This window comes from Triticum dicoccoides, chromosome 2B, assembly GCF_002162155.2.
Source record: "Triticum dicoccoides isolate Atlit2015 ecotype Zavitan chromosome 2B, WEW_v2.0, whole genome shotgun sequence".
NCBI lineage: Eukaryota > Viridiplantae > Streptophyta > Magnoliopsida > Poales > Poaceae > Triticum > Triticum dicoccoides.
Window position 1 is genome coordinate 437,791,340 of NC_041383.1, and position 24,235 is coordinate 437,815,574.

A 24,235-nucleotide genomic window follows, 5' to 3' on the forward strand; every position below is an offset into this window, starting at 1 on the left:
TAATGCATGATCCCGTGACCAAACACTTGGTCACTTTGAGCTCATTATGATGATGCATTACCGAGTGGGCCCAGAGATACCTCTCCGTCATATGGAGTGACAAATCCCAGTCTCGATCCGTGTCAACCCAACAGACACTTTCGGAGATACCTGTAGTGCACCTTTATAGTCACCCAGTTACGTTGTGACGTTTGGTACACCCAAAGCACTCTTACGGTATCCGGGAGTTACACGATCTCATGGTCTAAGGAAGAGATACTTGACATTGAAAAAGCTCTAGCAAAACGAACTACACGATCTTGTGCTATGCTTAGGATTGGGCCTTTTTCCATCACATCATTCTCCTAATGATGTGATCCCGTTGTCAATGACATCTAATGTCCATAGTCAGGAAACCATGACTATCTGTTGACCAACGAGCTAGTCAACTAGAGGCTTACTAGGGACGTATTGTGGTCTATGTATTCACACGTGTATTAAGATTTCCGGATAACACAATTATAGCATGAATAAAAGACAATTATCATGAACAAGGAAATATAATAATAATGCTTTTATTATTGCCTCTAGGGCATATTTCCAACAGTCTCCCACTTGCACTAGAGTCAATAATCTAGTTACATTGTGATGAATCGAACACCCATAGAGTTCTGATGTTGATCATGTTTTGCTCGCGAGAGAGGTTTAGTCAACGGATCTGCTACATTCAGATCCGTATGTACTTTGCAAATATCTATGTCTCCATCTTGAACATTTTCACAGATGGAGTTGAAGCGACGCTTGATGTGCCTGGTCTTCTTGTGAAACCTGGGCTCCTTGGCAAGGGCAATAGCTCCAGTGTTGTCACAGAAGAGTTTGATTGGCCCCGACGCATTGGGTATGACTCCTAGGTCGGTGATGAACTCCTTCACCCAAATTGCTTCATGCGCTGCCTCCGAGGCTGCCATGTACTCCGCTTCACATGTAGATCCCTCCACGACGCTCTGCTTGTAGCTGCACCAGCTTACTGCTCCACCATTCAACATATACACGTATCCAGTTTGTGACTTAGAGTCATCCAGATCTATGTCGAAGCTAGCGTCGACGTAACCCTTTACAGCGAGCTCTTTGTCACCTCCATAAACAAGAAACATGTCCTTTATCCTTTTCAGGTACTTCAGGATATTCTTGACCGTTGTCCAGTGTTCATTGCCGGGATTACTTTGGTACCTTCCTACCAAACTTACGGCAAGGTTTACATCAGGTCTGGTACACATCATGGCATACATAATAGATCCTATGGTTGAAGCATAGGGGATGACACTCATCTCTTCTTTATCTTTTGCCATGGTCGGGCATTGAGCCGAGCTCAATCTCACACCTTGCAATACAGGTAAGAACCCCTTCTTGCACTGATCCATTTTGAACTTCTTCAAAATCTTATCAAGGTATGTGCTTTGTGAAAGACCTATGAGGTGTCTCGATCTATCTCTATAGATCTTGATGCCTAATATATAAGCAGCTTCTCCAAGGTCCTTCATTGAAAAACACTTATTCAAGTAGGCCTTTACGCTGTCCAAAAGTTCTATATCATTTCCCATCTATGTCATCTACATATAATATGAGAAATGCTACAGAGCTCCCACTCACTTTCTTGTAAACGCAGGCTTCTCCATAAGTCTGCATAAACCCAAATGCTTTGATCATCTCATCAAAGCGAATGTTCCAACTCCGAGATGCTTGCACCAGCCCATAAATGGATCGCTGCAGCTTGCATACTTTGTTAACATTCTTAGGATCGACAAAACCTTCCGGCTGCATCATATACAGTTCTTCCTTAAGATGCCCGTTAAGGAATGCCGTTTTGACGTCCATCTGCCATATCTCATAATCATAGTATGCGGCAATTGCTAACATGATTCAGACGGACTTAAGCTTCGCTACGGGAGAGAAAGTCTCATCATAGTCAATCCCTTGAACTTGCCGATAACCCTTAGTGACAAGTCGAGCTTTATAGATGGTGACATTACCATCCGCGTATGTCTTCTTCTTAAAGATCCATTTGTTTTCTATCGCTCGCCGATCATCGGGCAAGTCAGTCAAAGTCCGCACTTTGTTTTCATACATGGATTCTATCTCGGATTTCATGGCTTCTTGCCATTTGTTGGAACCTGGGCCCGCCATTGCTTCTTCATAGTTCGAAGGTTCACCGTTGTCCAACAACATGATTTCCAGGGCAGGGTTGCCGTACCACTCTGGTGCGGAACGTGTCCTTGTGGACCTACGAAGTTCAGTAGCAACCTGATCCGAAGTACCTTGATCATCATCATTATTTTCCTCTTCAGTTGGTGTAGGCATCACAGAAACATTTTCTTGAGCTGCACTACTATCCCGTTCAAGAGGTAGTACTTCATCGAGTTCTACTTTCCTCCCACTTAGTTCTTTCGAGAGAAACTCTTTTTCCAGAAAGGATCCGTTCTTGGCAACAAAGATCTTGCCCTTGGATCTTAAGTAGAAGGTATACCCAATGGTTTCTTTCGGGTATCCTATGAAGATGCATTTTTCCGACTTGGGTTCGAGCTTTTCAGGTTGAAGTTTCTTGACATAAGCATCGCATCCCCAAACTTTTAGAAACGACAGCTTAGGTTTCTTCCCAAACCATAATTCATACGGTGTCATCTCAACGGATTTAGATGGTGCCCTATTTAAAGTGAATGTAGCTGTCTCTAGAGCATATCCCCAAAATGATAGCGGTAAATCAGTAAGAGACATCATAGACCGCACCATATCCAATAGAGTGCGATTACGACGTTCGGACACACCGTTACACTGAGATGTTCCAGGCGGCGTGAGTTGTGAAACGATTCCACATTTTCTTAAGTGTGTACCAAATTCGTGACTTAAATATTCTCCTCCACGATCCGATCATAATAATTTTATCTTTCGGTCACGTTGATTCTCTACTTCATTCTGGAATTCCTTGAACTTTTCAAAGGTCTCAGACTTGTGTTTCATCAAGTAGACATACCCATATCTACTCAAGTCATCAGTGAGAGTGAGAACATAACAATATCCTCCGCGAGCCTCCACACTCATTGGACCGCACACATCGGTATGTATGATTTCCAACAAGTTGGTTGCTCGCTCCATTGTTCCAGAGAATGGAGTCTTGGTCATTTTGCCCATGAGGCATGGTTCGCATGTGTCAAATGATTCATAATCGAGAGACTCTAAAAGTCCATCAGCATGGAGCTTCTTCATGCGCTTGACACCAATGTGACCAAGGCGGCAGTGCCACAAGTATGTGGGACTATCATTATCAACTTTACATCTTTTGGTATTCACGCTATGAATATGTGTAACATTACGTTCGAGATTCATTAAGAATAAACCATTGACCATCGGGGCATGACCATAAAACATATCTCTCATATAAATAGAACAACCATTATTCTTGGATTTAAATGAGTAGCCATCTCGTATTAAATGAGATCCAGATACAATGTTCATGCTCAAACTTGGCACTAAATAACAATTATTGAGGTTTAAAACTAATCCCGTAGGTAAATGTAGAGGTAGCGTGCCGACGGCGATCACATCGACCTTGGAACCATTCCCGACACGCATCCTCACCTCGTCCTTCGCCAGTCTCCGCTTATTCCGCAGCTCCTGCTGTGAGTTACAAATGTGAGCAACGGCACCGGTATCAAATACCCAGGAGTTACTATGAGTACTGGTGAGGTACACATCAATTACATGTATATCAAATATACCTTTAGTGTTGTCGGCCTTCTTGTCTGCTAAGTATTTGGGGCAGTTCCGCTTCCAGTGACCCTTCCCCTTGCAATAGAAGCACTCAGTTTCAGGCTTGGGTCCATTCTTTGACTTCTTCCCGGCAACTGGCTTACCGGGCGCGGCAACATCTTTGCCGTCCTTCTTGAAGTTCTTCTTACCCTTGCCCTTCTTGAACTTAATGGTCTTATTGACCATCAACACTTGATGTTCTTTCTTGATTTCAACCTCTGCTGACTTCAGCATTGAAAATACTTCAGGAATGGTCTTCACCATCCCCTGCATATTGTAGTTCATCACAAAGTTCTTGTAGCTTGGTGGGAGCGACTGAAGGATTCTGTCAATGACCGCCTCATCCGGGAGGTTAATGTCCAGCTGGGACAGGCGGTTGTGCAACCAGACATTTTGAGTATGTGCTCACTGACAGAACTATTTTCCTCCATCTTACAACTATAGAACTTGTCGGAGACTTCATATCTCTCGACCCGGGCATGAGCTTGGAAAACTAGTTTCAGCTCCTCGAACATCTCATATGCTCCGTGTTGCTCAAAACGCTTTTGGAGCCCCGGTTCTAAGCTGTAAAGCATGCCGCACTGAACGAGGGAGTAATCATCAGCACGAGACTGCCAAGCATTCATAATGTCTTGGTTCTCTGGGACGGGAGCGTCACCTAGCGGTCCTTCTAGGACATATTGTTTCCTGGCAGCTATGAGGATGATCCTCAGGTTCCGGACCCAGTCCGTATAGTTGCTGCCATCATCTTTCAGCTTGGTTTTCTCTAGGAACGCGTTGAACTTCATGTTGACATGAGCATTGGCCATTTGATCTACAAGACATATTTTGCAAAAAGTTTTAGACTAAGTTCATGATAATTAAGTTCATCTAATCAAATTATTTTAATGAACACCCACTCAGATTAGACATCCCTCTAGTCATCTAAGTGTTACACGATCCGAGTCGACTAGGCCGTGTCCGATCATCACGTGAGACGGACTAGTCATCATCGGTGAACATCTCCATGTTGATCGTATCTTCCATACGACTCATGTTCGACCTTTCGGTCTCTTGTGTTCCGAGGCCATGTCTGTACATGCTAGGCTCGTCAAGTTAACCCTAAGTGTTCTGCATGTGTAAATCTATCTTACACCCGTTGTATGTGAACGTAAGGATCTATCACACCCGATCATCACGTGGTGCTTCGAAACGACGAACTTTAGCAACGGTAGGGGGAACACTTTCTTGAAATAATTATAAGGGATCATCTTATTTACTACCGTCGTTCTAAGTAAACAAGATGCATAAACATAATAAACATCACATGCAATTATATAATAGTGACATGATATGGCCAATATCATATAGCTCCTTCGATCTCCATCTTCGGGGCTCCATGATCATCTTCGTCACCGGCATGACACCATGATCTCCATCATCATGATCTCCATCATCGTGTCTTCATGAAGTTGTCACGCCAACGACTACTTCTACTTCTATGGCTAACGCATTTAGCAATAAAGTAAATTAATTTACATGGCGTTCTTCAATGACACGCAGGTCATACAAAAATAAAGACAACTCCTATGGCTCCTGCCGGTTGTCATACTCATCGACATGCAAGTCGTGATTCCTATTACAAGAACATGATCTCATACATCACAATATATCATTCATCATTCATCACAACTTCTGGCCATATCACATCACATGACAATTGCTGCAAAAACAAGTTAGACGTCCTCTAATTGTTGTTGCATCTTTTACGTGGCTGCAATTGGGTTCTAGCAAGAACATTTTCTTACCTACGAATAACCACAACGTGATCTTGTCAACTTATATTTACCCTTCCTAAGGACCCTTTTCATCGAATCCGCTTCAACTAAAGTGGGAGAGACAGACACCCGCCAGCCACCTTATGCAACTAGTGCATGTCAGTCGGTGGAACCGGTCTCACGTAAGCATACGTTTAAGGTTGGTCCAGGCCGCTTCATCCCACAATACCGCTGAAGCAAGATAAGATTAGTAGCGGCAAGCAAGTTGACAAGATCTACGCCCACAACAAAATTGTGTTCTACTCGTGCAATAGAGAACTACGCATAGACCTAGCTCATGATGCCACTGTTGGGGAACGTTGCAGAAAATTAAAATTTTTCTTATGGTTTCACCAAGATCTATCTATGAGTTCATCTAAGCAACGAGTCAAGGGAGTGAGTTTGCATCTACATACCACTTGTAGATCGCGTGCGGAAGCGTTCGAGGGAACGGTGATGATGGAGTCGTACTCGACGTGATTCAGATCACCGATGACCAAGTGCCGAACGGACAGCACCTCCGCATTCAACACACGTATGGAACGGACGACGTCTCCTCCGTCTTGATCCAGCAAGGAGGAAGGAGAGGTTGAGGAAGATAGCTCCAATGGCAGCACGACGGCGTGGTGTTGGTGGAGAAGCAGTACTCCGGCAGGGCTTCGCCAAGCTCGTGAGGGAGGAGGAGAGGTGTTGGGGAGGGGAGGGGCTGCGCCTTGGTTGTGTTTTGCAGCCCTCCCCTCACCCCTCTATTTATAGGGGAAGGGGCAAGGGGGGCCGGCCCCTCTAGATGGGATCTAGAGGGGGGGCGGCGGCCAGGGAGGGGGGACTTGCCCCCCAAGCAAAGGGGGCGCCCCCTCTAGGGTTCCGCCCCCCCAACCCTAGCCGCATGGGCCCAAGGGGGGCGCGCCCAGCCCTCCAGGGGCTGGTGCCCTGCCCTACGCGGCCCATGTGGCCCACCAAGAGGGGTGGCCCCTCCCGGTGGACCCCCGGAACCCCTTCGGTGGCCCCTGGTACAATACCGATATGCCCCGAAACTTTCCGGTGTCCGCATGACAACTTCCCATATATAAATCTTTACCTAAGGACCCTTCCGGAACTCCTCGTGACGTCCGGGATCTCATCCGGGACTCCGAACAACATTCGATAATCACATACAAGTCTTCCTAATAACCCTAGCATCACCGAACCTTAAGTGTGTAGACCCTACGGGTTCGGGTGACATGCAGACATGACCGAGACGGCTCTCCGGTCAATAACCAACAGCGGGATCTGGATACCCATGTTGGCTCCCACATGCTCCTCGATGATGTCATCGGATGAACCACGATGTCGAGGATTGAAGCAACCTCGTATACTATTCCCTTTGTCAATCGGTACGTTACAAGCCCGAGACTTGATCGTTGGTATCCCAATACCTCGTTCAGTCTCGTTACCGGCAAGTCACTTTACTCGTACTGTAATGCATGATCCCGTGACCAAACACTTGGTCACTTTGAGCTCATTATGATGATGCATTGCCGAGTGGGCCCAGAGATACCTCTCCGTCATACGGAGTGACAAATCCCAGTCTCGATCCGTGTCAAGCCAACAGACACTTTCGGAGATACCTGTAGTGCACCTTTATAGTCACCCAGTTACGTTGTGACGTATGGTACACCCAAAGCACTCTTACGGTATCCGGGAGTTACACGATCTCATGGTCTAAGGAAGAGATACTTGACATTGAAAAAGCTCTAGCAAAACGAACTACACGATCTTGTGCTATGCTTAGGATTGGGTCTTTGTCCATCACATCATTCTCCTAATGATGTGATCCCGTTGTCAATGACATCTAATGTCCATAGTCAGGAAACCATGACTATCTGTTGACCAATGAGCTAGTCAACTAGAGGCTTACTAGGGACGTATTGTGGTCTATGTATTCACACATGTATTACGATTTCCGGATAACACAATTATAGCATGAATAAAAGACAATTATCATGAACAAGGAAACATAATAATAATGCATTTATTATTGCCTCTAGGGCATATTTCCAACAACTTCATCATGGAAGTGTTTCACCCCGAGTGGCTGGCCAACCCAGTCCTCGTCCTGAAGAAGAACAACACCTCGCGCATGTGCATAGACTACACCAGCCTGAACAAGGCCTGCCCCAAGGATCTTTCGCCCTCCCACGGATCGACCAAGTCATCGACTCCACCGCCGGCTGTGAGCTCCTATCCTTCCTGGATGCTTACTCCAGCTATCATTAGATCAAGCTAGACCTGGCCGACACCCTGAAGACGTCCTTCATCACGCCCTTCGGGGCATACTGCTACATGATGTCTACTACGCAAGCTTCTCGTAGACTCGTGTTGGGCCTCCAAGCGCAGAGTTTGTAGGACAGTAGCAAATTTCCCTCAATTGGATGACCTAAGGTTTATCAATCCGTGGGAGGCGTAGGACTAAGATGGTCTCTCTCAAACAACTCTGCAACCAAATAACAAAGAGTCTCTTGTGTCCCCAACACACCCAATACAAAGGTAAATTATATAGGTGCACTAGTTCAACAAAGAGATGGTGATACAAGTGTAATATGGATAGTAGTTATAGGTTTTTGTAATTTGAAAATATAAAAACGACAAATAACTAGTAACGAAAGTGAGCAAAAACGGTATTGCAATGCTTGGAAACAAGGCCTAGGGTTCATACTTTCACTAGTGCAAGTTCTCTCAACAAAGATAACATAATTGGATCATATAACAATTCCTCAACGTGCAACAAAGAGTCGCTCCAAAGTCACTAATAGTGGAGAACAAACGAAGAGATTATTGTAGGGTACGAAACAACCTCAAAGTTATTCTTTTGATCGATCTATTGGGCTATTCCAATAAGTGTCACAAACAGCCCTAGAGTTCATACTAAAATAACACCTTAAAACACACATCAACCCAAACCCTAATGTCACCTAGATACTCCAGTGTCAACACAAGTATCCGCGGGTTTGATTATATGATATGCATCACACAATCTCAGATTCATCTAACCAAACCAACACAAAGAACTTCAAAAGAGTGCCTCAAAGTTTCTATCATAGAGTCAAGATGAAAACGTGTGCCAACCCCTATGCATAAGTTCACAAGGTCACAGAACCTGCAAATTTATCACCAAAACATACATCAAGTGGATCATGTGAATATCCCATTGTCACCACAGATAAGCACGTGCAAGACATACATCAAGTGTTCTCAAATCCATAAAGACTCAATCCGATAAGATAACTTCGAAGGGAAAACTCAATCCATTACAAGAAGGTAGAGGGGGAGAAACATCATAAGATACAACTATAATAGCAAAGCTCGCGGTACATAAAGATTGTGCCAAATCAAGAACATGAGAGAGAGAGATATCAAACACATAGCTACTGGTACATACCCTCAGCCCCGAGGGTGAACTACTCCCTCCTTGTCATGGAGAGCGTCGTTGTTAACGCATATCTCTCTCTATGTAGTTTTGGTGATTGATGACAACGCGTTTGTGGACTAATCGTGTGCTTTGAGCATTTTAGAGATTCATCCTTTGGCACGAGATGATTCCTTCCCCTTGGGGTTTTAATTGAAGACGGTGTAGCTCTTTCGTTTCAGTTTTGGTGGACTTTTTTCGTAGGAGTCACTGTACTATCAAGAGGGGGTCCGCATTGGTAAGGCTAGGGTGGAATCAACACGTACACATCCTCTTCGCACCCGCAGAGCCTTCCTGCTTCAATGGAGGTTCCTTTTCTCTCCTCTGAGTATGTTTTGGTCCCAACGGTAGTACCGCTCAAGAGCCACAGGCGGCAGTATCGCTCTGAAGTGGTAGTACCGCCTGGGGGTCCTCAGCCGTAGTACCGCTGCGGTACCGGTCTCCTACCGCCTCGACTCAAGGGTGTCGCCTCTCGTGTCGAATTGTGCGGCACTAAGCAGCGGCAGTAGAAGTGGTAGTACCGCTTGCGAGCGGTAGTTCCGCCCTACCACCGCGGCTAGTACTGCCCTGGGTCCAATTCCTGCTCATATTCTAGGCCTCCCAGTCTGTGCGGCAGTACCGCGAGGGGGAGCAATAGTACCACTGGTCCCAGTGGTAGTACCGCTGCCCGCTGCAGTAGTACCGCCCTCTGCGGGGCTGTTTTGGGGGGTAACGGTTGGATTGTTCCCCCCCCCCCTCTATAAAAGGAGGTCTTCTTCTCCAAAGTTATATTACCTCTTCCCCCAAGCTTCATTGATGCTCCAAGCTCCATTTTTGCCCGATCTCTCCCCCTAGCCAATCAAACTTGTTGATTCTTTAGGGATTGGTTGAGAATGCCCTGATCTACACTTCCACCAAGAGAAATTTGATTCCCCCCACTAATCCCTTGCGGATCTTGTTACTCTTGGGTGTTTGAGCACCCTAGATGGTTGAGGTCACCATGGAGCCATAGTCCATTGTGGTGAAGCTTCATGGTGTCGTTGGGAGCCTCCAATTAAGTTGTGGAGACTGCCCCAACCTTGTTTGTAAATGTTTGGTCGCCGCCTCCAAGGGCACCAATAGTGGAATCATGGCATATCTCATTGTGTGAGGGCGTGAGGAGAATACGGTGGCCCCAGTGGCTTCTTGGGGAGCATTATGCCTCCACATCGCTCCAACGGAGACGTACTTCCCCTCAGAAGGAAGGAACTTCGGTAACACATCCTCGTCTCCACCGGTTCCCCTTTTGGTTATTTCTTTCCTTTACTTGTGCAAACTATATTGCGTTATATCCCTTACTTGCTTGTGTGCTTACCATTGTTGCATCATATAGGTTGCTCACCTAGTTGCATATCTAGACAACCTACTTTGATGCAAAGTTTAATTTGGTAAAGAAAAGCTAAAAATTGTTAGTTGCCTAGTCAACTATATCGATCCTTTCAATTGGTATCACAGCCTCGTCTCTTTATTAAGGACTTTGCCATCCGAAGAGTATGGTTGACACCATAGACGGTGAGGAGCACCCCGGTGTGATTCCGTCCTCATCTATGGCTGATGGGGCATCCCCGGTCTCACGTGAGGAATTCAATGTGGCTTTGGACACATTTAAAACCTCCATGACAACTGAGGCCAAAGGCATGTTCAAAGAGTTCCTTGATGGTCTTAAATTATCCACCTCACCTTTGGAAGTGGTTGCTCCCACTAACAAGGTGGCGGATGCCAACTCCGATAAGGGGGAAGCTTCTAGTGAAAAGGTTCCTTTGCCTAGTGGTAAAAGTGGTAACGGCATCTATTCTCATGTTGAACCACCTCTCACTTATGGAGGACCGGTTCCCTCCACACATTTAAATCATGCGGGTTCTCCTCCCAAGATTGTGAAGAATGAGGATTTTGACTCTTGGGTTTATCACTTTAAACGTTATTTAAATCATGTCAATACTAACCTTTGGAGAATCATTGAGGAAGGTTTCTATCCACATGATCGAAGCAACTTCACCCCTAGAGAAGCCGCAGATAATCAATTCAATGAGAATGCTCTCTTCATCATCCAAGATGCAATTCCACCTGAAGACACTGCACACCTCCGACCCTTCAACGTGGCCAAGGAAGCATGGCACCATGTTGTTTCCCTCTACAAGGGAAGCGCAAGCATTCAACGCTCCAACTATGAAGTGGTGCAAGATGAAGTCGATGAGTTTGCAATGAATGAAGATGAAGAACCTTGTGAGCTCTACCGGAGATTAACCACTCTCGCGGTCTCACTCTAAGATCATGGGAGCAAGGATACGGATGACAATTGGATCAAGCGCAAGTTCCTCAAGGCCATGATGCCCTACCACAAGGCCATGTCCTCCGTCATCCGTCAAAGGCCGGACTTCCACACCTTATCCTCAAGTGAAGTGTTGGGTGAGTTTGTGGCAATGAGGATCTTGGACAAGACCGCCGACAATGCGGTGTTGCATTCTCAAAGAGCAATGAAGCCCAACCTTGCCTTGAAGGCCAAGGTTACTGTGGAAGAAGAGGATGAAGAGGAAGAAGAGGAGAGAAACCCCGAAGATACTAAGTATGATTACCATGAGCACATGGCTCTTGCTTCAAGGCAATTTTGGAGCAAGAAGAACACAAGGCCCAACTTCAACAAGAATAACTCAAGTGGCTTCAAAGGCAAGCAATGTGTGAGAACATGCTACAATTGTGGCAATGTGAGCCATTTTTTTGCGGAGTGCCCTTACGAGAAGAGGGAAGACAATGGTGGCAAGCTCATCCGAAAAGACAAAGCCAGGTCCTTCCCCAACAAGAAAAACTTCACCAAGAAGACTCCAACTAAAGGGTTGGTGGCTCAAGAAGAATACCATGAGGATGATGATGATGATGATGATGATGATAGTGAAGCCATGGCCATGGCCTCCGTTGCCATTGCCACAGCTCCACGGTGTCCCTCTTCGACTCACCCAATGAGAACATCACCGCCAAGTGCCTCAGGGCTAAAGCCACCAACAAGGTAACCCCCAACATAAAAACCACCATCATTACTAATCCCTCCTCGACGGATTGCATTGATGAAAGGGAGGGGTCTAATGAGGAAGTAAATGCATTTGAGTCTTTTATGAGTAAGCTCAAGGGCAAATCCAAGAAGCACTTCGTTGCTCTCTTGGAACAACTTGGTGAAGCCAATGACATGATCGAGGCTCATGAAGAAACCATCCCTAAGATGGAATTTCATAGTCGTGACTATGCCGATGAGATATCGGATCTCTCTAATGCACTTGAGGAAGAGCGTGTTCATTGTTTGTCTCTTGAGGAGTCACACAACAATGACCATGCTAAATTAAAGAAAGATCTTGATCATGTTCTTGTTGTATCTTGTGTGCTAAATTCCGAGAAGGCTAAACTTGGGGTTGAGCATGCTAGACTCAAGGAGGAGTTTGATATACTTGACAAGGCCCACAAGGTCTTGAAGGGTGCTCATGCTAGCCTCAAGGAGTCTCATGATCAACTCCAAGTGAAGATAACCAAGGAGAAAGCCACTTTTCCTCATATGGTATTAATTGATAATGCAAATTCTACTAACCCATGTTGTGAGCATGTGCATCTTGTGGAGGAGAATGCCAAGTTGAAAGAGCAACTTAAGAGAGGCCTAGTGACGTGCATACAAGGTGAGAAGAACCTCAATGACCTTTTGAGCAATCAAAAGGAAGTTGTGGCCAAGGAGGGAGTTGGGTTCGCACCCAAGTCCAAGAACAAGAAGAAGAACGACAAGACCAAACAACCTCCACCTCTCAAGCAAACTTTTGTGAAGGATGGAGAGGGTGCTCCAAAGGAGAAGAAGAGCAATGTGAAGGGTGGTGATGTCAAAAAGGACAATGCCACCCCTTCCAACAAAGCCGGCGACTTTAACCCCTCTTATGTGTTGTGCCGTGCTAGTGATGGTCATGTTTATGCTAAATTTGTTGGTTCTCCTTATGAGTACATTGAATGGTCTATTTGAGTTCCTAATACCCTTGTTACTAACATCAAAGAACCCATTACAAAATGGGTACCTAAAACCAAGCATTGATCTCTTGTAGGTGTTTGCTTTCGGTGGGGGATCATGGTTGCTCGATAGTGGAGCCACAAATCATATGACCGGAAGCAAGGACTTGGTGGTGGACATGCACAAGATCCCATCTATGCCCACCAACATCGAGTGGGGTGATGCCTCATCTTCTAAGGTATTGGGTCTTGGCAAGGTTGTCATTTCTCATGATCTCACAATCGAGAAAGTCATGCTTGTTGAGTCCCTTGCATACAACCTACTTTCCGTTTGTCAACTTGCACTCATGGGCTTTGCCACATTCTTTGATATTGATATTGTGGCCCTCTTGTGGACCAAGACTCTTAAAGTAGCCTTTGTTGGGCATGTCGAGAATGGTCTTTATGTGATTAACTTTTCAGAGCGACCCACTAAGACCGCGACATGCCTAATGGCTAAAGTTGATGTGGGGTGGCTTTGGCATCGCCGTTTAGCCCACGTCAATATGAGATCTTTGCAAAGTCTTCTGAAGGGGGACCATGTTCGTGGACTAACAAATGTTAGTGTTGCCAAAGATCGTGCTTGCAGTGCTTGTATCGAAGGAAAGCTTCATGAGAAGGCTCACCCTCCCACGACTATAATCTACTCGAAGAGACCCTTGGAGCTCCTTCACATGGATCTATTTGGGCCTCCATACTTTAATAGTCTTGGGGGTAGAAAGTATTGCTTGGTGATTGAGGATGATTATTCAAGATATACTTGGGTATATTTCTTCAAGAGGAAGAGTGAGACTCAACAAATCGTCATCGACTTTGCAAATGAAGGTCAACGTCAACACGATGCAAAGATCTTGACAATAAGAAGTGACAACGACACCGAGTTCAAGAACTACACCTTGTACGAGTTTCTTAGTGATGAGGGGATCAAGCATCAATATTCTGCACCATACAACCCTCAACAAAATGGTGTCACGGAGAGGAAGAATCGGACGTTGATGGATGCGGCAAGGACCATGATGGCTGAGTTCAAGTCTCCTTACAACTTTTGGGCCAAAGCCATCAACACCGCATGTCATGCATCCAATCGGCTCTATCTCCGCAAAGGCTTGAACAAGACTCCTTATGAAATACTCACCGGTAACAAGCCCAACCTCAAGTACTGCCGGGTGTTCGGGTATAAGTGTTTCATTCTCAAGAAAGGTGTTCGTTTGTCTAAATTTGAGGCTAGAGCTCATGAGGGCATATTTGTTGGTTATGCTACAAACTCTCATGCTTACCGTCTCCTCAACAAGTCCATGGGACTCATTGAGGAGACGTGTAACGTGGAGTTTGACGAGAATAACGGCTCCCAAGTGGAGCAAAGTGGTACTTGTGATGTAGGTGATGAAATTCCTTCCCAAGCCATAAGAAGAATGGATGTTGGTCATATCCTACCTATTGAGGAATCCCTTTGTGGCTGAAGGAGAAGGACAATGCTCCACTCAAGTGGAGCCATTGCCGACCCAAGACCCACACGCTTCCGAAGAACAAAGTGAAGGCCCTCAATCACGTGAACAAGATCAAGGGCAAGATCAACCTCAAGATGGTGGTGAGCCACCAAGTGATGCCCAAGGTCAAGTTCTCCCTTTCGATCAAGTTCAAGATCAAGAGCAAGCTCAAGATCAAGAACAAGCTCAAGACGGCGCTCAAGATGGTCAAGTTACCCCTCCTCTTTTCACACCCAAGGAGGAATTAGAGCGTCGTGCCGTGAAGATTGCTTCCAGACTCACAACCAAAGGTCATCTCATGGAGAATGTGGTTGGAAGCCTAAGAAAGGGGGTAAGCACTCATAGACAATTAGCAAACTATTGTGAACACCCACACGTTTGTTTCTTGTGTCGAACCCCAAAAGGTCTATAAGGCGCTCGAGGATCCGGATTGGCTCAATGCCATGCATGAAGAACTCAACAACTTCGAGCACAACCAAGTGTGGAAATTAGTGCCAAGGCAAACCGGGAATCATAATGTCATTGGAACCAAGTGGATATTCAAGAAGAAGCAAGTTGCTCATGGAATCATTGTTCGCAACAAGGCTCGTTTGGTGGCACAAGGCTACTCCCAAGTCGAGGGTGTCGACTATGGTGAAACCTTTGCTCCCGTTGCTCGCCTTGAATCTATTCGTTTGTTGATTGATTATGCTTCTCATCATAATTTCAAGTTGCAACAAATGGATGTGAAAAGTGCTTTTCTTAATGGTCCCATTAATGAGTTGGTGTATGTCAAACAAACCCCGGGGTTCGGAGATCCATGTTTCCCCGATCATGTGTATCAACTCAACAAGGCACTCTATGGCCTTAAACAAGCCCCACGTGCGTGGTATGAGCATCTTACTAAGTTGTTGCAAGATCGTGGGTTTGAAATTGGGAAAATCGACCCCAGTCTTTTTACTAAGAAGGTCAAAGGGGAGTTGTTTGTGTGCCAACTATATGTTGATGATATTATCTTTGGTTCCCTAACAAAGCTTTCAATGAGGAATTTGCCGCTCACATGACCTCAAAGTTCAAGATGTCCATGATGGGAGAGTTGAAGTTCTTTCTCGGGTTCGAAATCAAGCAAAGAAGAGAAGGAACCTTCATCAACCAAGCCAAATACACTCAAGACATGCTCAAGAGATTCAAGCTAAGTGATGTCAAGCCGGCCTCCACTCCAATGCCCGTCAAATGCCAACTTGACATTGATCCCAATGGTAAAGCGGTGGATCAAAAGGTATATCGCTCCATGATTGGATCCTTGCTTTACCTTTGTGCATCTAGACCGGATATCATGTTGAGTGTGGGAATTTGTGCATGGTTTCAAGCCGCACCTAAGGAAAGCTACTTTGTGGCGGTCAAGCGAATCTTTCGATATTTGGCTCATACCCCAAACATTGGCTTATGCTACCCAAGAGGAGCCAACTTCGATATTTTGGGCTATTCAGACTCAAATTGGGCGGGAGACAAACAGGATAGGAAGTCCACCTCTTGAGGGTGCCAATTTCTTGGTTGCTCTTTGGTGAGTTGGTCTTCTAAGAAGCAAAGTTGTGTATCTCTCTCGTCCACCGAAGCGGACTATGTAGCTGCTAGTAGTTATTGTGCTCAACTTCTATGGATGAGGCAAACTTTGAAGGATCAAGGTGTCACTTGTGACAAAGTGCCTCTTTGGTGTGACAATGAAAGTGCCATCAAGATCTCTCTCAACCCGGTGCAACACTTCAAGATGTAGCATATTGAGATTTGGTGTCACTTCATCCGGGATCACATTAGGCGAGGGGAGATCAAGCTCAAGTATGTCAACACTCATGATAACCTTGCAGATATTTTCACGAAGCCCTTGGATGAAGAAAGATTTTGTGAGTTAAGGCATGAGCTAAATATCATTGATTGGAGCAATGTGGTTTGAACCCTTGCACATACCACCATACTCATCATGATATCTTGTTTAGGTGTAGGCATGGACATAGGGGGGGTGTTCTTCTCTCAATGAACTCTCCCTCCCCCTATTATGCATAAATTGATCAAGTCTTTCACATTAGCCATTTTTGATGGTACTTGTGCTTCAAAGATGAGTTTTGGTCATGGTCCCAAGGTTAAAATCTTCGCGGTGCCATACCTCCGGACTCAAACATAGGTGGTCTCGGCCACCACCCTCTCTTGGATAGGAGTGTGTTTCTCGTCTTCCCTTTGGTGTGTTCTGCTTGTGTGTTTGCTCTCGTTTCTAGTTGGTTCCTCTCTCTTTCGTGAGCTAAGCCTTTTGGGTCCAGTCCTTGTTTTTGCGGCTGAGCGGTACTACCACTGGAAGTGCGTGATACTACCGCTGATGATCATCAAGCGATACTACCACCCACCCCAGCGGTAGTACCGCTACGGGTGTGGGTTGGGGGGTTATGTTGGGGTAGGGGGAGTTGTCTTTATCCCCCATACCCATTCGCTCCACTCGCTCCTGTTCTTTGTCTCTCCAGCGTCGTCACGCCTCGGGAGGGCTTCGGTAGGCCACCATCTTCGTGTCGTCCCTCTCCATTTCCTTTGGTGGAGTTGATCCCCACCGCGTCCTCTTGCCATCGATGCCGGTATTGTCCCCGTTCCCGTTCTCTCTTTGCCTAGACTTCACATCTAATCTTTAGGGGCAATAGGCATCACTTTTCTTGATTTTTGGCTAAGTCGAGGCTTGAGTAGGATGGAGATGGTGTCTAGACCTTTTGGATTGATTTGGTAGGATTATTTTTGAATTTGGCATCCCGGTAGTGCCAGATCTGTCCACGGCAGTAGGGAACCGTCGTTCCCCTGCCTAGAGCAGTACTACCTCTCAACTGGAGCGGTACTTCCGCTCAGGCGGTACTGCAGCTTCTGGCTCGCGGTACTACCGCTGGATCCCCAATTCCATCATTTTCCTATCACATTTTGATCCTTGTTGTCTTGTTTGGAGGCTTATGCTCTTTCTTTCATGTTGTTTCTTCTGCTCGTGTGTTTGGTTCCAGGTGATGAACATCCCGAGTAGCATGTCCACCGTGTCAACCCTGGGCGTTCAACTTCAAAGCGCTACCGCACCTCTGAGACAGCGGGTGCATCCTCAAGTGCTCAACCTCTGTCTCAACACAAGAAGACTACTGCAAACAAGCCAAAGCCTAGGGGCAAGACTGTGACAGAGATGACTGCCAAGGAATTCTGGGAAAGGCGTCGCCGCAAGCCCTATGCGGAAGACAAAGAACCCACCTTGGTCAACCGCCTATTCTAGAACCGTTTTCAGTTTGCCATCTACTTTGATGTGATCAAGGCTAAGAAGAATCTCTATGTTGATGTGCGTTCCATCGACACTGATGCTATCGCAAAGGACCCTGAGTACTTTGGCAAAGCCCTTCATATGTGCTCTTAGCTGAACATTCTCAGAATCATGCAATTCAACAAGGACTTTGATGCAGATTTGGTGGCTCAATTTTTTGCCACTGTCCATCTTGGAACTGGTGAGGAAAGGACTCTGACTTGGATGACAAATGGCAAGGTGCTTTCTGTCAAGTGGAAGGCCTTCATGGAGTTACTTGGGGTGGAAGATCACGGGATTGAGACCCCAGTTGGCTTCCGCCCTCACTACAATGCAACCTCCACTCACAAGCAAGCTCTCTGGCCCTACTGTACTTTGAAGATTCACCCCGTGACTAAGAAGGAGACTTATGAGTTGCCTGCATTTCTAGACATCCTTCATCGCGTCTTCCGAGAGACTCTTTTCCCTCGTATTGGGAACCTGGATATCGTCCACTCCTTTCTCGTGGACATGCTTCTCTTTTGCCAGCATGAGAAGGAAGAAAACACTGGAGAGTCCCTGGACATTTCCATTGTCATGTGGTCTGAACTTGTCTCAGCCGTCTCTGAGCGCAAGTGCCCGATCTATGGTCCGTTTAACATGTTGCTTATTGAGAAGGCCTAGGCAGGTGCCTATCCTAGGGTTGGGCTGGAGACTGGAGACTTGGTCCCTCATGAGATCAAGCGTTTGAGGAAGAAGGAGAACTGGGGCACCCCGGCTCCTAGGTCTGGATTACCATCTAAAGCTGCTGACATGGAGACCGAGGGCGAGGCTGAGGCCGATGATGATGAGGATTATGAGCCCTCCGGAGTGGAGCCCTCTTGGGCAAAAAAGATTAAGTGCAAGATGAAGAAACTCTTTTGCATGGAGTCTCATGGTCAGTACATGTCTCATGTTTCTGAGAAGAAGGACCAGAGCCATCATAAGGAGCTCATGCGTTACTTGGGTGCAACAGTTGCCAGCGGATCTGAGGGAAGGATCACTGATGAGGAGGAGTGGGTTCAGCAGCACTGCTCGTGGACCGATTTAAACACTGAGCAGTTTCCTACCAATGACGGTCGTGCACACGATCCCGTTGGGATGTGATGCTTGAGATCCTTAGTTTGCTATCACGTGGAGCCATAGCAGCTCTCTTTGCCTTTTTGGTGTCTCGATGCCAAAGGGGGAGAGAGTCTAGGGATTTGTGTTGTTGCCGAGTTGCGAGTGTGTGTTTGTGGCTTGTTCGCTGTGTCTTTCTCGCAAACTCTTTTCTCGTCGTTTGCTTTGTTTTGGTTTGTGCCTGTGAGACCTGGTTCCAGTTCATATGGTGTGAGACATATGCTACATTATCCCTTATTATCTATGTCTATCAAGTACTTTGGTAATTTGTGAGTTGCATGCTTATCCGGTTATATACCTTGCTCACACGTACCCTTCTGCATTCAAGCTATATGTATCTTTACTTGTTGCTTAAGTTGTTGGACTATAAAATATAGGGGGAATGTTGATCCTAATGTGTGTGCCTTGCATTCCAAAGGCACCACTAATTAGGTGCACACATTCAAGGGGAGCCCGTCTATATTTTGTAGTTCTGGGTTTCCTTTTTCTTTCATGTCCTATCTTTGTGCAAATCCCTGGTTGTCATTGATATGTGTCCGTCGTATCTATAATTTTTGATCGTTTCATGCCAATATTATTCAACTTTCATATACTTTTGGCAACTTTTTATAGTATTTTTTGGGACTAACATATTGAACCAGTGCCCAGTGTCAGTTCCTGTATGTTGCATGTTTTATGTTTCGCAGAAACCCAATATCAAACAGAGTCCAAACGGGATAAAAACAGACGGAGAATTATTTTGGAATATTTGTGATTTTTGGGAGGAAGAATCAACGCGAGACGGTGCCCGAGGGGGCCATGAGACAGGGGGGTGCGCCCTGGACTCTCCTGGGCACCCCTTAAGGCGGTTGATTCTCTTCTTTTGCCGCGAGAAAGCTAATTTTATGAGAAAAATCTGGGCGAAAGATTCACCCCAATCGTAGTTACGGATCTCTGGATATAAAAGAAACGATGGAAGGCCAGAATCTGGGAACGCAGAAACAGAGAGAGACAGAGAGATAGATCCAATCTCAGAGGGGATCTCGCCCCTCCCACGCCATGGGAGCCAAGGACCAGAGGGGAAACCCTTCTCCCATCTAGGGAGGAGGTCAAGGAAGAAGAAGAAGAAGAAGGGGGGCTCTCTCCCCCTTGCTTCCGGTGGCGCCGGAACACTGCCGGGGGCCATCATCATCACCGCGATCTACACCAACACCTCCGCCATCTTCACCAACATCTCAATCACCATCCCCCTTCTATATTCAGCGGTCCACTCTCCCGTAACCCGTTGTACCCTCTACTTGAACATGGTGCTTTATGCTTCATATTATTATCCAATGATGTGTTGCCATCCTATGATGTCTGAGTAGATTTTCATTGTCCTATCGGTGATTAATGAATTGCTATGATTGGTTTAATTTTCTTGTGGTTATGTTGTTGTCCTATGGTGCTCTCCGTGTCGCGCAAGCGTGAGGGATTCCCGCTGTAGGGTGTTGCAATACGTTCATGGTTCGCTTATAGTGGGTTGCTAGAGTGACAGAAGCTTAAACCCGAGTAAGGGGATAGTTGCGTATGGGATAAAGGGGACTTGATGCTTTAATGATATGGTTGGGTTTTACCTTAATGATCTTTAGTACTTGCGGATGCTTGCTAGAGTTCCAATCATAAGTGCATATGATCCAAGAAGACAAAGTATGTTAGCTTATGCCTCCCCAAATAAAACTTGCTATTGGTCTAGTAAAGTAGTCAGTTGCTTAGGGACAATTTCATAACTCCTACCACCACTTTTCCACACTCGCCATATTTACTTTATTGCTTCTTTATCTAAAAAGCCCCTAGTTAATATTTACGTGCTCTTTATTATCTTGCAAACCTATCCAACAACACCTACAAAGTACTTCTAGTTTCATACTTGTTCTAGGTAAAGTGAACGTCAAGCGTGCGTAGAGTTGTATCGGTGGTCGATAGAACTTGAGGGAATATTTGGTCTACCTTTAGCTCCTCGTTGGGTTCGACACTCTTACTTATTGAAAGAGGCTACAATTGATCCTGTATAATTGCGGGATATCAAGACCTTTTTCTGGCGCCGTTGCCGGGGAGTCATAGCATGGGGTGAATATTCTCGTGTGTGCTTGTTTGCTTTATCACTAAATAATTTTTATTTGTTGTTCTTAGTTGTTTTCTATCTTTAGTTATGGGTAGGAAATGCAAAATACCAAAAAAATTAGTTGTACCTACTAAACCAATGGTTGAAGAACCAATCAAAATCTATCACACTCCTGAAGCTTTTTACTTGGATCATCTTCGATCCCTATGTGCTCGTGCTGAAACCCCCACTAGCTTAGTTGAGGGCAAATCTTTAGATGAGCATGCTTGTTATGTGTGACACCGTATATCTGAAAAAGGGAAACTTTTACTAGATCAAGTCCATCGTTTGCAATGCTATGCTTGGAATTTGTGTGAAATATATGATATTACTTGTTGTTCTGAAAACCCTAAGAAACACCTTCCCTACCAATGTGAGTTTAGTGATAATGGAATCGTATCTTCGTATGCTAAGGGTGTTTATAATTACTATGATGTTCAAGAAATTGAAGAATTTGTTGCTTTTAAGGGTGCTTATGAAATTGCTTCTTTGATTGAAAAGTATGATGCTACTCTCTACAAATCTGAAAATTTCGCCATACTGGAATATTGTTATGATAATTATGCTTCTAATGCCTATGTTAAACCATATATTGATGACTTCTCCGCTGTCCAAGAAGAGACTAATATTTTGCAGGAAGCTATAGAAGAAGAAATTTATGAAATTGTGAGCTCATTGGATGAAAAAGATGATGAGGAGAGCGAAGAACAAAAGGAGTAAGAGCGGATTAGCTACCCGTGCCCACCTTCTAATGAGAGTAACTCTTCAACTCATACATTGTTTAGTTTCCCTTCGTGCTTACTGAAGGATGATTGTTGTGATGATTCTTATAATGATTGTTATGATCCCGTTGATTCTCTTGAAATATCCCTTTTTGATGATGCTTGCTATGCTTGTGGCCAAGATGCCAATATGAATGATGCTTATGGAGATGAACTTGCTATAGTTCCTTATGTTAAACATGAAATTTTTGCTATTGCACCCACACATGGTAGTCCTATTATCTTTTTGAATTCTCCCTACCACACTATATCGGAGAAATTTGTGCTTATTAAGGATTATATTGATGGGTTGCCTTTTACCATTGCACATGATGATTTTAATAGATATAATATGCATGTGCTTGCTGCTCCTACTTGCAGTTATTATGAGAGAGGAACTATATCTCCACCTCTATGTTTCCAATATGATAGAATTGCAAGAAACTGTTTATACTATGCATTGGCCTTTACTATGTGTGCATGAATTGTTCTTTTATGACATGCCGATGCATAGGAAGAGAGTTAGACTTCGTTGTTGCATGATACATGTTACTTTGTACTCACTACTAAATTACAAATCATTGTTAATTAAAATTGGCTTTGATATACCTTGGGATCCGGGTGGATGCATTACTTGAGCACTATATGCCTAGCTTAATGGCTTTAAAGAAAGCGCTGCCAGGGAGACAACCCGGAAGTTTTAGAGAGTCATTTATTTCTGTTGTGTGCTTTCATATAGTTTAAAAACAAAAATAAAATAAAGAGGGGAACCCAAAACTTTTCAAAAAGGAAAGTGAAAGTGAGAAAGACAAGCATTGTTGAAGTGGGAGAGCTCCATGAACTTTGTTCATGCTCACGGAAACTTTGTGAATCTTAATTACAGAAAATTTCCATCAAAAATAATTATCCCCTTGTACAATTCCTTTGTATTATAAAAATAATGTGCCAAGGTTTGCCTTTAGGATGTTTACAATGCTTGTTGGTTTGTACGGTGCACGACAGAAACTTGGCTGTAGTGAGAGATTTTACATTTTTAACTGAAATGTCAAATGGTTCTGATTCTTTTTGCACTGTCTTGCTGTACAAATTTTTTATGTTTCCTAATTTTGGTAGAATTGTTGGGGTACCATAAGTATGGTGAATGTTCAGATTGCTACAGACTGTTCTGTTTTTGACAGATTTTTTTGATGCATAGTTTGCTTGTTTTGATGAAACTATCAATCTATATCAGTGGATTAAGCCATGGAAAATCTATATTACAGTGGAGACAATGCAAAAACAAATTATTAAATTGGTTTGCTACAGTACTTAGAGTAGTGATTTGCTTTATTATACTAACAGATCTTACCGAGTTTTCTGTTGAAGTTTTGTGTGGATGAAGTGTTTGATCAAGGAGATCTCAATATGAGGAAAAGTAAGAGAGGCAAGAGCTCAAGCTTGGGTATGCCCGAGGCACCCCAAGTAAATATCCAAGGAGACTCAAGCGTCTAAGCTTGGGGATCCCCCGTAAGGCATCCCCTCTTTCTTCAACAAGTATCGGTATGTTTTCGTATTCGTTTCGTTCATGCGATATGTGCAAGTCTTGGAGAGTCTTTTGCATTTAGTTTTTATTTTTCATTTATGCACAATGCTGGTATGAGATAGTCCTTGGTTTATTTATAGAATCCTCATTGCACTTCACTTAAATCTTTTGAGTATGGCTTTATAGAATGCTTCATGTGCATCACTTATATCATTTGAAGTTTGGATTGCCTGTTTCTCTTCACATAGGAACCTGCCATTTGTAGAATGCTCTTTTGCTTCACTTATATTTGTTAGAGCATGGGCATATATTTTTTAGAAAGAATTAAACTCTCTTGCTTCACTTATATCTATTTAGAGAGATGACAGGAATTGGTCATTCACATGGTTAGTCATAAAATCCTACATAAAACTTGTAGATCACCGAATATGATATGTTTGATTCCTTGCAATAGTTTTGCGATATAAATGTGGTGATATTAGAGTCGTGCTAGTTGAGTAATTGTGAAATTAATAAATACTTGTGTTGAGGTTTGCAAGTCCCGTAGCATGCACGTATGGTGAACTGTTATGTAACGAAATTGGAGCATGAGGTGTTCTTCGATTGCTTTCCTTATGAGTGGCGGTCGGGGACGAGCGATGGTCTTTTCCTGCCAATCTATCCCCTAGGGGCATGCGTAGTAGTAATTTGCTTCAAGGGCTAATAAACTTTTTCAATAAGTATATGAGTTCTTTATGATTAATGCGAGTCCATGGATTATACGCACTTTTACCTTTCCATCATTGCTAGCCTCTTCGGTACCGTGCATTGCCCTTTCTCACCTTGAGAGTTGGTGCAAACTTCGCTGATGCATCCAAACCCCGTGAT